This window comes from Maylandia zebra, linkage group LG7, assembly GCF_041146795.1.
Source record: "Maylandia zebra isolate NMK-2024a linkage group LG7, Mzebra_GT3a, whole genome shotgun sequence".
In the NCBI taxonomy this organism is placed as follows: domain Eukaryota; kingdom Metazoa; phylum Chordata; class Actinopteri; order Cichliformes; family Cichlidae; genus Maylandia; species Maylandia zebra.
This window is the reverse complement of record NC_135173.1, coordinates 21,638,847-21,651,337: the sequence shown is the minus strand read 5'-3', so window position 1 is coordinate 21,651,337 and position 12,491 is coordinate 21,638,847. Positions and strand designations below refer to the sequence as shown.

At 41.0% G+C, this 12,491-nt stretch overlaps 1 protein-coding gene across 1 annotated transcript in view; it reads left to right on the top strand.

The window, feature by feature from the left end:
• Positions 1–699: 699 nt before the first annotated feature.
• The window catches only part of peak1 (pseudopodium-enriched atypical kinase 1), a 103,934-nt gene continuing 92,142 nt past the window's right edge, over positions 700–12,491 (top strand). Inside the window, exon 1 of the mRNA XM_004570286.5 lies at positions 700–893. The gene's annotated coding sequence lies outside the window, so the exon portion shown is untranslated. The remainder of the gene's footprint in view (positions 894–12,491) is intronic.

The window sequence follows — 12,491 nt, the reverse complement described above, 5'->3', positions numbered from 1 at the left end:
CACAAACAGACATATGCACACATGTGCATACACACACGCACGCATGCACTCGGGGCGCCTTTGAATCCATCTGTTTGCCTCCTCCTTTCAAACTGTCGTTCCAAGACAGATGAGGTTTTGAATAATTAGTTTTTGATTATGAAGTATTGGAAATGAATTTGTGCTTTGAAGTGTAACGTCATAATTTACCGTCACCGATAATGACCGTGTTTGCCATTAACAGAAAGGACATGGCGCTGTACAAATGTCACAACAGTAGGACTACAAATAATGTATGAGAATAGACTCGCAGAGTGCATCGGTGTTTTTTTTTATCGCTTTACTGAAAATAACTCTTTCAGTTCACATATAGTGAAGTCGCTCAGTATTCAGATAACCTTTATTTTAAATGCACGCACTCGATATAGAAATGGTAAAAGTAAAGTCAGATTTCCTGAAGACTACATATGTGTATTTGGGTTAAGCTAAACACAAACCGCAAGGGCAGATAAAACCTTTACCCAGTCGCTAACACACTACTCTGTGTGCATCTGTACTACCTTGTCACAGCGCACGGACCTGTTTATCTCTTAGGGCCACTTTTCCCACTTCGGCGTCTCTCCTGCAAACTGCGCGTTCACGCGCTTCTCAGGCCAGCCCAGTATCCCGGGCGCTCGCTCCCGCGCCAGGCTGGTGGAAAAAACTGCAGCGGCTGTTGCTGGAGCCACGCAGAGAGGAGCGGTGTGGGAGAAATCACGGGCACTGGCAAGAGTTGAGCGGCACACACTCACACAGTCGCACAACACAGGCAGATTTTGTCGTTATTCCTGCCGAGGGCGACGCTGTCAGAAGCGGGGTTCATGGCTGCCAAGAAGTGATAGTATCGACGAGGAGCTCTTCGCCGTTCAAAAAAGGTATGGAAAAGTTAGCTATGGGTTCATTTTTCGCCCCCCTTCGCAAAATTGAAAGTGTCTCAGCCACAAGTCTCGCTAGTTTCTTGCGGCTGCCCAAGTTCCAGGTTGTCAGCGAAGGTATGTCGTGTCTTTGAGGAGGGAAAACCCCCCAAAAACTAGCGGTTCCGTGTTGTAATGTCAGATTTGTGCAGGATAGAGATGTGAGGAGAAGCCAGCGGAGAAGTTTGCTAGCCGTGCTCGGCTTCAGCGAACTGAGAGCTAATCAGTGACTGCGTGCTGACTTTGTAACATAGCTGCTGCTGCTGTCATAAGTTGAGTGAGTGAAGGCTGAAGTGGAGGGCTACAGATCAGTTTGTTTAAGAACAAACGCACAAACAAAAAGATGCCACTCGTGTGTGGTTTTGCGTACACCTGGTGTGGAATTGAGCCCATCCCCAAAACACAGCTTGGCCGTGTTTACAGAACAGGATAGGCAGAGCTTAACTTTAAACTGCTGACCAAACAGGGGTCCAGGGAACACCAGGGGTCTTTTAGTGGGGAGTGGGAGATGGGATCGTGTGTGTGCGTGTGAGAGAGAGCGAGGGAGAAAGAGAGAGAGAAGTCACCACCCTGAATGGGGATAACAAACACAGTGGAAAGAGGATGTTTCGCTATTCTCAGCACTGTTACTTTCCTCCCCGCCGAACACTCGTGCATTTATGTGCAGATTATATGCAACAAAACTAAAAAAAGAAATCAACTTTCTGTCACATGCATGTAGTGCCCCTATAGATTGTACTGTTTTAATGCATAAACTGCATGTATTTAAAGATCACCTCCTGGTTGTTTGGAGTGAGTGGGTTGCTAGAGTCCTCCTTGCAATACTGATAAACAGGTGTCGGTTCACCAGTTTGTGTGTCATTCTTCCCACTCAGAGATTCAACTGATTGTTAACACTGGGCTTCATGATCACATGATCATCTTACCAAAAAAACAAAAACAAAAGAAAGAAAAGAGAATCCGATCCTCCTGTATCCCACTCAACTAGTCATTTAAATCAAACCCAACAGTGGGACCTGTGTTGCAAAATAGATGCTGTTGTCCTGCATTTCACTGGGACTGCTTTTCAAATGCATCTGTTTGTTGTGTCAGCTTGTTTTTTTCTGTTTTGTTTCTTTAATATGGCCTAATCACAAGGCTGAAATTATAATCTACAGCTTTAAATATAATACAGAATTCACCACTAGTGTTGTGAAAACCTTCCTTAAATTGCTACCTAAAAACTGAGCTCGAGCACCCTTTTTTAAAAAAAGTGATACTTTTGCCTTCCATCTGTCGAGCCAGGCGTGTTATCTGTAGTCAACTGTCTGTCCCGTTGTTTTTGAAGATCGTCATGGATTCTGCGTTACTTTTAAAGAGGAGGAAAAACAAGAATTGCCAGATTTCTTAAAATACCCTTTACTTTGGTCTAATTAAGTATTAATTGGTCTGGTGTTTTTGTTTTGATTTTTTTTTATCGCTGATTGTAAAAGTAAAACTTTCTTCTGTTTCAGTGTTACGAGTCACTGCCAGCAAAAGTTGACAGAAGCGGACGCTGAGCTCTTGATAAACGAGCCCTGCTTTGTGCGTTCATGTGGGATTGAGGTTGTCGGTCCTTGTTTTTGCTTGCTCCTTTCTTTTGTTTTGATTACAATGTCAACAAAGGTGGGCATCTGGGATTGTTACCTCACCCGGTGGAGGCAGACGAGAGGGAGGCCAAGTTGCCGATCTCAGATTTCCCTTCTGATAAGTGCCCTGTGGATGCTTATCCCCCGTCCTGAAGTGTGCGAACACAAAAATTGTTGGATTGTTTGCAGTATCTCAGAGTTGCAAACATACCTGACATTCTTTGTGGTGAGCAACAAGAAGATAGTGTTTTCTCTGGTTGACAGAGCTGCAAGAGGTTTTATGATTCGCTGTTTGACTGATGGAGGTGCAGTCTGGCAGTAGGGCTATATGCTGAGGTGATTGGAGCAAGATATAATAGCATTTTCTTTCTTCTTTTTTTTTTTTTTTTGCCTTTGACCTTGCTGTTTGCCCATCACAGATTGTCAGGTGTGGTGCTGATCTATGCTACCAAACTGTAAATGATATAAATGGGATCTAAATGACCTTTTACGTTACACTGGGCTCCTTTTTGTAAATGCCTTGGATGATGCGTTGGCTCGGAGACATGTCTCAGAATCTTTTTGTGTTGTGAACTGGAATGAAAGTTGTCTTTGTTAGCTGGTTAGTTCAGTGACCCAGAGTTTTGCCTGAACTGGGCGTCATTCCTATTTGTTTGTCAAATACTATTTGTTTGGGTTTTTTTAAAAAAAAGTGGATCCTGGTACAGTTTTTTTCTCAATAAATAAAACAGCCTGTGGATTTCCAAAAAAAAAGTTGTTGTATGAAAACTTAACAGTGCAAACTTTAGTCAGGTGTAACCAAGAATATGACTCAGAATGGCTGAAGAATCTTCATCAGTAGATTATGTAAATGGTAAATGGCCTGTATTTATATAGCGCTTTACTAGTCCCTAAGGACCCCAAAGCACTTTACATATCCAGTCATCCACCCATTCACGCACACATTCACACACTGTATGTGCTGCCTGATTGTTCATTTCACGGGGTCAGTAATATTATCCCTCTGGATAGGAAGTTTACAGTGTTGTTTTTTGAATGTTTTATGAAATTGAAAACATACAAACAGGATTTCGCTCTCCATAAATTACTGTAGTTTGAGCTAATGAGCTTTGTGTTTAAACATCCTTACTCTGGTACAGAGCAGCGTGACAGCGCTGAACACATTAAAGTAAAATATGTTATGGATTAATCTGAGTCTCATGACGAGGTCGCTATAATGATGAAGCTTTATTGATGTCAGTGCCTGGTGCCTAATGTTGGATATTATTCGAAAAAAGTCAGTTTATTACACATTACTTGTTACTTACACAGGTGCTACATTACTCTGGTGTTACTTCATAGCACGTCCTGAGATACACTGCTGCATAATTGCAATATTACCTATACCGTAATGAGGTTTTTCATATTTAAGTGAAAACACAAAGTCGAACAGCAAATCAATATGGGAGTGCCCATGTTGTGTCCAGTTGGAGCATATGGGTTTAGGATTGGAATTTTTAAACTCAATTAGCTGTGTGCACAAAATTTAGATGTCTGAGCAGTAAGAAAATAACTTGCTTACAGTCCCACAGCTTTCTTATTCTTCCTGCTGATCGCTCATTTCTTTCTGCCTCTGTCTACCTCGAGGTTCTGTACGATTTTGTTAGTGCATCCCACTCTGCTGCAGCTTTTAGGCATTTATCAGCCAGAATTGACACGGAGGCACATTTATGCAATACAAAGTCGTTTTCCTCCGGTGTGGGTGGGACTTAATTGAGCTCAAGTATTTTCTGGCAACTTGATCTTTTAGTGCTGCTGTTTGGAGGTTATTGAAGTGCGTTATGTGGGACTGCATGGTTAAGTCAGTGTTAGAGATTTGCAGTATGCATCATCCTTGCTTAACTGCAGAAAACCCGTCATGAATTGAAAGTTATTCTCACACCCTTAGTCTGTCATTTCATTAGAACCTGTGTTTGTTTTTGTTTCAGTTTACAAGAAATAATGCTGATAATTGGTGTTATTATGAAGGTGTTTGCTTTGCAGAAAATTCAGCAACCTAAAAAAAGGTAATTTCTCAGATGGTAGAAGGTATAAGTATGACTGGACCGAAACAAATCTGTCAAGGATGTGTCATGTGACACCATGACCTTTGATCCTTGACCCCTGAGCTTGCTCTGGGACAAAGGTTTAGCAAGGTAACAGGTGTGACCCAGGGGTTATGAGATGTACACACATACAGCTGCTCAAAGGCATTCCTGTTGTATAAAAGTAGCAGTGGTACCAGATTCAGATCTTATTACTGCAGCTTTTAACCTGGATTTTACGTCAAAGTGAGGTTTATATTTTATGTCTTTCACTCTCTATCAGGTTCATCTTTGCATTCCTGATATACGTTGAGATTGGGGGCAGTAGGCTTTTGACTTAAGTACTTTAAACTCCTTGTCGTTCATGTGAATATTTACTTTATTGCCATTTTGTACTTCAGTGCCACTACAGTTACTTTGGATTGATGATGAGCAGTTAGTGCAGTCCAGCGCAAATATAGCTACAATGGTGAAAGATTTACTCATGTATCAGTATTAATAATGATACAGTCTATCAGTGATTGGGACTATTTTCCTGCATTGATTATCTTTATACAGATTACCATAAGGATGTAAATATTTTTTTTCTCATAAGTAATTTTGCTTAGTACTTTCTTGTAGACAGGCACACCATGAAGGAGTAGTTGTTATACTATTTCTGAGCCTGCTTACAAGATCCACATGTGCTTTGCAGTGACTGTGCTCTGCGGTCACATGGATGGCACATGGATGCCCCCACAGTGCCTCTGTGACCAAAGTTGAGCCTCACACAATGGATCTGGAAACCCCCACCACTGTCGTTAACATTTATTTCAATATTCCACACTCAGTTGTCCATGCATTCACAAATAAAGGCCTGGCTGTACTTAACTTGTGATTTGAAGCACACAGAATTTATGGGAAAAACATCAGTATCAGAATGAGAATCAGTGACATTCTCAGGATTTCATACTGGTAACATTTTAGTATACAATGTGTGTAGTTCATCTAATTCCTGGAAAAGAACAAAACGCAAACTTGAAACAACTAATGTAATTCTTCTCTATGCTGCTAACTTAGAAGTCCAACACACATTACAGGCAGCTGTGGTGAAGTTAGCCTGGCAACAGTCGAGTAATGGAGCCATGAAGCAGTCACGCTTCCTGTGACCGGGCATGTGTAGTGTTTGTTGTGGACACAATCAAGAAAACTAGTTGAAAGTACATGTTGCTACCAGGATTGCATGGACTGAAGTTTAGCCAGTTGACAGAAACAATGTAGTTTTATATCTTTGTTTTTTTTTTGGTCAAAATGTATTATTTCAGTATAAGTAGAAAACTTGTTTAAAATTCACACGTACCTCTTTTTTAATTTTTTTATTTATTAAATGCCACAGTCCTTGTTCACCTTGTTACATTGTGAGGCATTTGGCCATGTTGCTGTTTCACAGCAAAAACACTCCTGATTTTAGAAGGTCATTGGATCCTGATAAAGTGCAGTGTGGGCTAGAAGCCATCTCCAAATCTTCAGCTCTGTCTATGATCGAGGCAAAGCTGGAGCCCGATTGTGTTTTGTTTGGGAAGTCTGGTCTCGGTGTAATTCATGCTGGCAGCTCCAGGTCGCGACTTCTTCTGAGTACATTTTGCAGCTATCAGGCAATAACACTGCGCTTACCAAAAGTCAGTGTAATGTCATCCAAGTCATCCAGGTAGGAAAATGTCAGAAGAAGTTCAAATGAATTTACTGGATGAACGGCAGAACTATTGTTATTGTTGACTATTGTTATTTTTTTTTTGTCATTCATGAAATCAGAGATATTTCATGTATTCAGTAATTCAGTGTTAGTAGCTGGAAATACAACTGACATTTTTCAGTTTTTTTTCTCTGATTTCTGTGACCTGACATGTCATCATTCCAGTTGGCTCAAGTGTCACCACTTTTTGAGTCAGTGCTGGGAACACTGTGGATAATTAAGATCACAGCAGCATTTGGATCGTATGTCAGCCACAAGGCTTCTACTTCTGCCTGGGTGTTGGATCATTTAGAAATGGGACATTCAAGTCTCACCCACAGCCAATTTGTGTGGGTCTGTGTGAAAGTTGGTGTCCTCATACATGTGTTATTTATGTGCTCAAACGTGCATTAAAGCAGTGGGACAAAGCCTTAAAAAAGCTAATAAGATTTGTTTCTGTGTTGGGCCTCAATCCAAATACCTAGCAAAATCTGCTCCAGGATTTATTATTCAAACGGTAATTCGCAATGTTAATGTTGCTAATCTTTACTGCACTGGCTTTGTTTTCTATTTTGAGGTCCCATTCACTCACTGTTGAAATGTTTAGTTTAACCTTTAGAAGAATGTTGACTTTGCAAACATTTGTGATTATCTGGGAAATTCAAGGCTGTGGCTTTGTTGATAAGCTGTTAGCTCAAGTGCTGACCTTGAGAATGTAAGTCTAACGAGCTATCAGCCGAGCTTGTGTTATTATAAAGCGGTGGTGCATATAAAATAGATTTCACCAACATCGATGTTTGCTTGTTTTACAGACGCACATTACTTGCATTTTTTAATTCATCCATTAGACGAGTAACATGAGACAGGAGCAATCAGACAAAGAGTTTACTGTAGACTTTCCTATTATATTAAGTTATGACCCATATAACTTTGGCCTAAAACATAATGCTGCTGCTCGCCCCGTGTCAAACTTTGCCCTTTCGCTAAAGTGTGTCATTCAAAAGTGTGTCTCCTCTTCACAGAGCAGCAAATGTTTGGCTTTTTAGTACATCCCAAACTGGCTTATTGGGCTAAAGCTGCTCCACCAGTGATTTAATGGTGTCAGATATTCTCCTTTTGATCTCACTAGTGAGTGTGAGATAGACTATTCCTGTCATCATCATCATCATCATCATCATCATCATCATTGTCTTGTTGGGTCCATAAAACCAGGGCTAGTGGTGACGTAAAGCCCCTTTTATTATTGACGTCTTCCAGACCTTTCACCGGTTCGACTGCTTGTAAAAACTAATGCAGGGCCTCATCAATGTCTAGTTAACAGCTGATTGATGTGCGTCATGTCAAATATTACATTAGCTATTGCTTTTGGTGGTTAGTGGAAAGTGGATGGATGATAATTGAGCAGTATGGAGGCTGAAAGCTATACCCGTTTTGATTTTAAATTCACTCCTGTGTGTCAGATAGCGCTAGGCTGGAGGGTAGTGCCATTTACATTGGCAAGAAGTTTGGGAACCCTTTGGAATTACCACGTATTTCTGCAGTGATTATGGGATTATATGGACCAGCAACCATGTCTTGATACTGGTGACTGGTTGACCACGTTCATCTTTGTGTTATATACTAACTGGGCTATATTAAGTCAGAGAAATGTGCGGGCTGTCACATGCACTTTTTGTTTAAAGTGTAATAATAAAGGAAATGCTGAGAAACAAACCAGGAAGCTCAATAAAGTATTCTTTAAACTTCTTTGCTGTCTTAGCTCCTTATGCCTCCCTCACTGTGAGAACTAACACAAATTGCTGCCTAAGGCTGGGACAGAAGACGGCCAAATAAAAGCTAACAATATGTAGAGGGAGATCAAAATCAGGGCGAATCTGGTTTCCAATTTCATTTAGAAGCTGAGTGCCTCCAGGCTCGGTCCCACAGTTCTGCATTTCTGGTGATTAAATCTGAGATGAATTATAGCGCTGGCTTTGGCAATCTCACAATTCAGTTCAGGTTCTCTGTGTGACGATTAAATCCGGAAATGTAAATTTATTCTCCCTCCAGTTCTCATGATGTCGAATCATTCCTCTTCTTTGCTCACTGAGCTACAGGTTGCATTTAACTGACATTCAAGATTAGGGGTGGCAGGATGAAGGAAAGACACTCTGCCATATTCAGGTACTCTTTGATCATTGATCGAAGATCTTGATTAGGACTTTTTTTTTTTTTTTTTTTTTTTTTTTGGACACAGACTAATAGACTAAGGGCTTTTTTTCTTCACCTCGCTAGAGTTCCTTGAATCTCTTTGTGTCACATATTTATTGTGCCAATAAATCAAAAATGCAGTCTGGCATTTGGCTTGTTTGAATGTGATCTATAAGATAGAAGATTGCTGGTGTTATTGCAAATATATCATTTTCCTCTTTCTGTCACCTACCTATAATAGGAAGGGTAATAAGGGGTAATGCCAATAACTGAAGTAAAGATGTTTTAAATGTAAACCTGACGTTCCTAACTATACAGACGTGCTCATACATCTGAGGTCGCCCTGCTCATGTGCGTGCTGTACACCTGCACACATTCTCGGCACAGTCATCATACATCTCTGGAGCAGGTGAACAATATCCCCTGCATCACCAGTGTTTCTCAGCGCCGGCTTTTGATCTAGGACAGTGTTGGCATCAGGCTGGCCTAGTGACTGCTTTAGGGGATTTGCTCTGACAGAGTTTTACACTGGACCAGCGTTACCGAACAGGGAAACAGAAAGCCCTCTGACAAAACCTGTCTAAGAGGAGGGGGAAAATGCTCTCTCTGTCTCCATGTCTGTAGTTTTCCTTTTTTTAAATGTTTTTTTTTTCATGTTGAATTTTGGAGAATAGCTCCAAGTTGTGTAGATTTAAAGGAAGTGTTACATGAGCTGTATTGAACTCCATATATGGCAGGATAATCTCCTCTTCGGGCATCAATCTGCGGTGATGTATCTGCACAAGTATTTGTTTGAGTTAGGACAAAGCCTCGGTGAGGGGTTGTAGCTGCAGCGATGCCAAAACAATTCTGGCCTGCTGGAATGTGTTGAGAGCACTTTTGGCCAGCCTTTAACCTCAGTAACTCTTGTGGACTCACCTTGCATCTCAAAATAACTTGCTCCACGTCGTGCTAAGATCTCTCAGACATAACTCGAGGCTCTTGGACTTGTTTACCATAGCAGTGAACCTGAAAGTTAACTTTTCAGGGTGAACTGCAGTTGGTTTTGTTGGATATCAAAAAGGCTGTCAGTGATACAGCTTTGCCTGTAGAAAGAAAAGTCTTATAAACGATGCTTTTTGATGCAGGGTTTTGCTGAGTTTCATAGTTGCTTTAAGGTGCTTCCTATTATTTAGTCTCATAAATGACAGATGAGACGAACTGGGGCTATGAGCGTGGTTCTTTACAAATCCACGCTATGTAATGGTTTCTTTTTCTAACATTGCAAATGCATTAAACCTTCTTTCAGCGTTCTAAATGCTTAACTAGGTCATCATGACTCAATTGTTCCCATTCAAATGTGAAATGTAGAAATTGTCTGTTTTTTATCTTTTGCTCTTACAGTCAGATGGGCTGTTTCTAATCTTGTTCTAATTCACTAATGAACCCGACTGACTTCAATATTTGTCTTCAGTTGCTTCGGCTTTAGCTGATTTGGGCTTTGGGAACATTGTGTTAAGTGCTGTCTTGAACTGTAGCGGGTGACTGAAATGTATGCTGGCAGTGTCGCGTTTCTACAATCTAATCACTGTTTTATTACTATTTTGTTCAGCATAGACCATCAAGGAGACTTAATGTCAGCGAACCCAATTTTCACATCATAAAGTGAATAGTGTAGAGTTGGCACATAAATTACTGGCAAAAATAGAGACCCATTTGGGTGTGGACGGTGTAGTAAAATTTATAGCTGGGCAGTTAATATGCCCAATATTACAGTATTGGTGAGATTTCAGTAACATGAAAATCACATTTGCTATCACATGAAATCGTAGAGTGAAGGTGGATAAACAGACACAGCCGCCTTATTAGGAGTATATGAAATATAAAGCACTTTAGTTACATCATAAAACAGAAATAAAATAACAACAACATGAAACCACAGAACCAAAACAATAAAAACGATCTGTTCAGTGGTTTTGATAAAAGATTTAAAAAAAAAAGATTTTCATTATTTGGCATCCCGCTGCTGTTTTTACATGTAGTGATCATATAGCTTGTTGGCATTGATGTTTGCACTTATAGTGGCATAAATGATTCTGTGGGCAGGAGGAAAAACAAATGAAAGACATACAGCCTTGAATTAATTACCTTTATTGTAATTCGTGAACACAAGTGGACACGTTGTTAAATGTGTAAGATTACTTACTTGTCTCTCTTCTGCTGTTCTTGGAGTTTTTCACAGTGGATGGGGGCAAAAATAAGGAGATGTGATCAAGGAGCACAGTCGCATCAGTCAAAAATATCCTTCTGTTTTCTGTCATTTAATGTTGTCCATCAATCAGTATAGCCGCTCTACACAAAACATTAATTTCAAAGTGTCCTGAAGTCTGCGACGTGAACTTCTGATGCAGCACAGATATATTTAGGGGTGTGTGGGTGCGCAAGTTCAGAAGCGAGATAAAAGGAAGGCACAATTTATTATGATTGTCATAATAATGATAATGTCTGTTTAATGCATCAGTGTGGAGATGAGCTAAACATCGCCTTGACTGGCGAGCTGTTACTGCGCACTTTGACCATCATCGATCAACGGCATCATCGTCCATCAGCACAACCCTAACATCCTGCATGTATTATACCGCAGTGCAGTAAATGTGAAATAAGCACCACAAACCACATCTAGAAGAATCATCATCATAGAGTTGAAGCAGCATTGGATTTATAGCAGGACCTTTGCAGTGGATGGTACTGTTTTTGACTCTGTAAACCTCGTAAAGTGGCGAGTGACCGCTCGCTCACAGGTCTGAGAAGTAGAAATTTTCAAATTAAGGTCAAGCTCGGTAGTAAAAGTTGGCTTTGGCCCATAAATGATTCATCTTTTGTCCTTCCTTAGTCCTGTGAGTTAAATCTACATTTGGATTGAACAGAAGAGCATTTCAAAAGCTGTGCACTTTACAGTGAGAAGAGCAATCGTACCTTATTCTGTCACCTGGCATTTCGTCGACGTTACACAACATTCACAAAAAAGCCTCCCAGCATTCACCACCTCCCCACTTGTAAACAAACATCTCCTGCCTGACCTTGCCTGACATAGCAAGACTCTTTCCCACAAATAATCCTGTTGGTGCTGCTCAAATTAAATTTGCAGACTCACCCCTTTTTTAAGTTGCCCAGCAGAGCGAGGGAACATCTCAAATTACATTTTTAACTCATCGAAGCCCCCCCGCTTCATTCTCTGTCACACTGAGTACACACACACACGCACACACACAGCCTATCCACACTGTGATCTCATTAGCAATAACAGTGCATGTCATATCTCTGTAACTCCTTCCTGGTGGTGCAAGGGCTTGATGAAGATCATGGTGCGCGACATGATCTTGATCGCATGAAGATTGAATGGGAAGAAAACAAACACTCCCATTCCTTCAGACTCTGGCCCACACCCCAGCCCATACCACAGCTATATCAGGCTAGCAGCTCATCGGGGACCCCTGGCAAAATGTCTGCAGGGGATGAGACGAGTGTGACGTGTCTGTCTGAGAATGTTGGGAAAGAATAAGTGGTGGATGAGAGAAACAAGTTTGCAGATTTTGTGTTTGAACTAACTCGTTGCCTGTGAAATTTCATGGTGATCATGATAGCAGGTCGGTGTCCAGCCCAGGTTTTGGCATTCAGCCACTAGATTTGGGCCAGGAACAGAAGAAGGAGGAGGAGGAGCTGGGAGTGCTATGATCCAGAGGACTGTTGACTGACAGGAACAGAGGTTGTGCACAAACTGGCCAATGAGCACGTGGCTGGCAAACAGGATACAGCAGCACAAGCTCCATTATGCAGTTAATTTTTTATGTCTGGATTCAGTCCTGGGATGGCATATTGTGAGATCAAAGTAAAAATATGATGCTCAGACATAAGGGTTCGTTCCTCCCTCGGGTTTTCTTTGGCATATTAAGGAGGAGTTTCATTAGAAATGTTGAGTGTTTGTTTTCTTCGCTTCGCTGAAGAGGAA